Consider the following 5908-nt stretch of genomic DNA (forward strand, 5'->3'; position numbering starts at 1 on the left):
ATTGAATCATACTACACCCGTCTCCGACGCTTGTCGGATGTGGCAGGGCCTGTAAACTATTTCAGACTACAAAGGGAAGCACAGCCGCGAGCTGCCCAGTGACACGAGCCTACCAGACGAGCTAAATCACTTCTATGCTCGCTTCGAGGCAAGCAACACTGAGGCATGCATGAGAGCGTCAGCTGTTCTGGACGACAATGTGATCACGCTCTTCGTAAACAAAATGAGTAATAGCTTTAAACAGGTCAACATTCACAAGGGCGCTGGGCCAGACGGATTACCAGGACGGGTGCTCCGGGCATGTGCTGACCAACTGGCAGATGTCTTCACTGACATTTTCAACATGTCCCTGATTGAGTCTGTAATACCAACATGTTTCAAGCAGACCACCATAGTAGTCCCTGTGCCCAAGAACACTAAGGTAACCTGCCTAAATGACTACAGACCCTTAGCACTCACGTCTGTAGCCATGAAGTGCTTTGAAAGGCTGGTCATGGCTCACATTAACACCATTATCCCAGAAATCCTAGACCCACCCTAATTTGCATACCACTCAAACAGATCCACAGATGATGCAATCTCTATTGCACTCCACACTGCCCTTTCCCACCTGGACAAAAGGAACACTTACGTGAAAATGCTATTCATTGACTACAGCTCAGCGTTCAACACCATAGTGCCCTCAAAGCTCATCACTAAGCTAAGGATCCTGGGACTAAACACCTCCCTCTGCAACTGGATCCTGGACTTCCTGATGGGCCACCACCAGGTGGTAAGGATATGTAACACCACATCTGCCACGCTAATCCTCAACACTGAAGCCCCTCAGGGGTGCGTGCTCAGTCCCGTCCTGTACTCCCTGTTCACCCATGACTGCATGGCCAGGCACGACTCCAACACCATCGTTAAGTTTGCAGACAATAAAACAACAGTGGTAGGCCTGATTACCGACAACAACGAGACACCCTATAGGGAGGAGGTCAGAAACCTGGCCGGGTGGTGCCAGAATAACAACCTATCCCTCAACGTAATCAAGACAAAGGAGATGATTGTGGACTACAGGAAAAGGAGGACTGAGCACACCCCCATTCTCATCAACATAGCTTTAGTGGAGCAGGTTGAGAGCTTCAAGTTCCTTGGTGTCCACCAACAAACTAGAATGGTCCAAACACACCAAGACAGTTGTGAAGAGGGCACGACAAAGCCTATTCCCCCTCAGGAAACTAAAAAGATTTGGCATGGGTCCTCAGATCCTCAAAAGGTTCTACAGCTGCAACATCGAGAGCATGCTGACTGGTTGCATCACTGCCTGGTACGGCAACTGCTCATCCTCAGACCGCAAGGCACTACAGAGGGTAGTGCGTACAACTCAGTACATCACTGGGGCTAAGCTGCCTGCCATCCAGGACCTCTATACCAGGCAGTGCCAGAGGAAGGCCCTAAAAATTGTCAAAGTCTCCAGCCACCCTAGTCATGGACTGTTCTCTCTGCTACCGCATGGCAAGGGATACTGGAGCTCCAAGTCTAGGACCAAAAGGATTCTCAACAGCTTTTACCCTTAATCCTTAAGACTCCCGAACAGCTAATCAAATGGCTACCCGGACTATGCATTGTGTGTTGTCATCCCCCCCCTCCCCCCTCCAACCCCTCCACCCCCAGACCAGAGCCCATCTCAGAGTCCAGAGCCCAGCCTAGAGCCTAGATCCCAACCCAGAGCCCAGAGACCAGAGCCCATCTCAGAGCCGAGACCAGATCCCAACCCAGAGCCCAGCCCAGATTCCAGAGCCCTGAGCTCAGCCCAAAGCCCAAAGCACATCTCAGAGCCCAGAGCCCAGCCCATGCAGGCCAGGACAGGACATATTGCTGCCTCTGAAGTGTGTCTGTCTGTCTGTCTGTCATAAACCACCAGCTCAGCACCTCTCTAGATATCTGTGGACTCACATTGATTAGATCTGATCTCCCGAGTTCTTCCTCTCTGACTTGACAGAGATACACAAGAGATAAACAAGAGATATACCAGAGATACACTATATCACAGTTTCTCAATGGCGATCGCAACATCATAGTTGAGTCTAAACGGGTTCGTTGTGAAGTGAAATTCAACAGAATGCAGAGATTGTCTTATTAGGCGTTTCACTGCTTTTCCTTGACACCATTAAATCAAAATAGTTCTTAGTCTCTAGATTGTGAATTCATTTCTCTTGTCTCATTTACACAATAAAGAGTAGTTTCCCACTAACAAAGATCAAGCCAATCTATGAGTGGCCGATGGTGGACCCTTACCAGTAAGACTATGACTGTGTCCCAAATGGCACCCTATTCCCTAAACCCTAGTCCCTACACCCTATATTCCCTACACCCTATATTCTCTACACCCTGTTCCCTATATTTCCTACACCCTATATTCCCTACATCCTATTCCCTACATCCTACTCCCTATATTCTCTACACTCCATTCCCTACACCCTACATTCCCTACACTCTATTCCCTACACCCAACACCATATTCCCTATATTCCCTACACCTACAGTTGAAGTCGGAAGTTTACATACACCTTAGTCAAATATATTTAAACTCAGTTTTTCAAAATTCCTGACATTTAATCCAAGTAAAAATTCTCTGTTTTAGGTCAGTTAGGATCACCACTTTATTTTAAGAATGTGAAATGTCAGAATAATAGTAGAGAGAATTCTTTATTTCAGCTTTTATTTCTTTCATCACATCAGAAGTTTACATACACTCAATTAGTATTTGGTAGCATTGCCTTTAAATTGTTTAACTTGGGTCAAACGTTTTGGGTAGCCTTCCACAAGCTTCCCACAATAAGCTGGGTGAATTTTGGCCCATTCCTCCTGACAGAGCTGGTGTAACTGAGTCAGGTTTGTTGGCCTCCTTGCTCGCACACGCGTTTTCAGTTCTGCCAACAAATTTTCTAAAGGATTGAGGTCAGGGCTTTGAGATGGCCACTCCAATACCTTGACTTTGTTGTCCTTAAGCCATTTTACCACAACTTTGGAAGTATGCTTGGGGTCATTGTCCATTTGGAAGACCCATTTGCGACCAAGCTTTAACTTCCTAACTGATGTCTTGAGATGTTGCTTCAATATATCCACATAAGTTTCCTGCCTCATGATGCCATCTACATTGTGAAGTGCACCAGTCCCTCCTGCAGCAAAGCTCCCACACAACATGATGCTGCCACCCCCGTGCTCCACGGTTGGGATGGTGTTCTTCGGCTTGCAAGCATCCCCCTTTTTCCTCCAAACATAACGATGGTCATTATGGCCAAACAGTTCTATTTTTGTTTCATCAGACAAGAGGACATTTCTCTAAAAAGTATGATCTTTGTCCCCATGTGCAGTTGCAAACCGTAGTCTGGCTTTTTTATGGCGGTTTTGGAGCAGTGGCTGCTTCCTTGCTGAGCGGCCTTTCAGGTTATGTCGACATAGGACTCGTTTTACTGTGGATATAGATACTTTTGTACCTGTTTCCTCCAGCATCTTCACAAGGTCCTTTGCTGTTGTTCTGGGATTGATTTGCACTTTTCACACCAAAGTACGTTCATCTCCAGGAGACAGAATGAGTCTCCTTCCTGAGCGGTATGATGGCTGCGTGGTCCCACGGTGTTTATACTTGCGTACTATTGTTTGTACAGATGAACGTGGTACCTTCAGGCATTTGGAAATTGCTCCCAAGGATGAACCAGACTTGCGGAGGTCTACACATTTATTTCAGAGGTCTTGGCTGATTTCTTTTGATTTTCCCATGATGTCAAGCAAAGAGGCACTGCGTTTGAAGGTAGGCCTTGAAATACATCCACAGGTACACCTCCAATTCAATCAGAAGCTTCTAAAGCCATGACAACATTTTCTGGAATTTTCCAAGCTGTTTAAAGGCACAGTCAATTTAGTGTATGTAAACTTCTGACCCACTGGAATTATACAGTGAATACAGTGAATTATAAGTGAAATAATCTGTCCGTAAACAATTGTTGGAAAAATTACTTGTGTCAAACACAAAGTAGATGTCCTAACCGACTTGCCAAGACTATAGTTTGTTAACAAGAAATTTGTGGAGTGGTTGAAAAACGAGTTAATGACTCCAACCTAAGTGTATGTAAACTTTCTATTTCAACTGTACTCCCTACACCCTATTCCCTACACCCTATTTCCTAAACCCTACTCCCGATATTCCCTACACCCGATTCCCAACACCCTATTCCCTACACGCTATTCCCTATATCCTAGTCCCTACACCCTTTCCCCTATATTCCCTACACCCTATAACCTATATTCCCTACACCCTATTCCCTATATTCCCTACACCCATATTACCTACACCCTATTCCCTAACACCCTATATTCCCTACACCCTCTATTCCCTACACCCCATTCCCTACACCCCATTCCCTATACCCGACACTATTCTCTACACCCTATTCCCTATATCCCATTCCCTATACCCGCCACTATTCTCTACACCCTATTCCCTACACTCTATTCCCTACACCCCATAGGGCTCTGGTCAAAGTAGTGCACGTAGGTAACAGGGTGCCATTTGAGAGGCAACCTGTCGATTCCATTAGAAGTGGGGCCAGATGTTTGTCATTAACCTTATGAATAAGCAAACACACACACACACACACACACACACACGTCCTTATTTATATGCACAGGGTCAATACTGTGATTTATTCAGCTGCGAACGGACTTAAGCTTTAGTCACAAGTTTCAGCAGGACCCTGAAGAATAGTACACAATAGACAAGTACAGCACAACCACACATGAACTGCTGAGAAGAGGACACAAATAATGGAGCACAGGAGCATGCAAAGGAGCACGCACCGGAGTACGCGCAGGAGTACGCGCAGGAGCTCGCACACAAGGATGAATATCATGAAACCAGTATTACACACTCTACACACCATTCCAGTTATTTGGGAGGACATGCAACAGCCCTATATGTGTGAGACCGTATTACCGCCACTTAGGCGGTCACGAGTCAAGACAGCAGTCAAATTACACATGACTGTTTAGTCCCAGTAACTAGACATCTCCAAGCTCTGATGCTGCTGATGGTCATTAGTAGCCTATCAAACTTTCTAACTCCGTGGTACTCAGCACTCTATTGTCCCTCTAATCACTGCAAATGTAATCGAAAATCTAAAATACTTCATGTGAACCCATGAGCTCATGTTGAGCAACTGTAGGCAATGCAATTGCGTGAGAAAACAGTGTTTTGATGGCCTCTATTAAAAAGAAGAGGATCCCTTCAGCTTTCTATAGGCTAGGCCTACTATATTTCCTAATATTAAGCACATTTCTTTTCTTTACAAAAGCAATATAGCCTACCTGGCTGGCATGTTAATGAACCATGGGAAAAGCATCTTCAATTTACTATTTACAGTAAGTGTATAGACTACATGTATTTTTTCCCCTGCCCGTGTTTCGATACAGATGCATGATAATGGTCCATTCTAAATCGAAACAAATTTCACACATATTATTTAGTATATATAAAGACAAGATTAAATCAAGAATAGTTTGATGTGTCACAATATTAGCCCATCACTTGTGAATGATACATTATCACTTGTGAATGATGACCAGCTTGTGTGCAGTAAGGCAAGAAACAGCGCATGCCTTTTTTTGCAACTTTTTCAAATCATAGTCATACACCTCATATATCCTAGCCTATAGGCCTATATGTTTTGATAAGTAAATAAGTAAATAACTTCTTAAAATTAAAGCTCATTAATCTGCTTTACAACCGCCTAACTTGCAGACATAGGCGGCGCGTGAGTTACTAGTTTGGGGAAGATCATTTTCACCATAAATGTTTCACCTTTATAATAAAGCATTACATGCATAATTGCATTTGCGGTCATTTTTGAGAATGTTTTTTTCC

The sequence above is a fragment of the Salmo salar genome, chromosome 15 (genome assembly GCF_965601325.2).
Source record: "Salmo salar chromosome 15, fSalSal1, whole genome shotgun sequence".
In the NCBI taxonomy this organism is placed as follows: domain Eukaryota; kingdom Metazoa; phylum Chordata; class Actinopteri; order Salmoniformes; family Salmonidae; genus Salmo; species Salmo salar.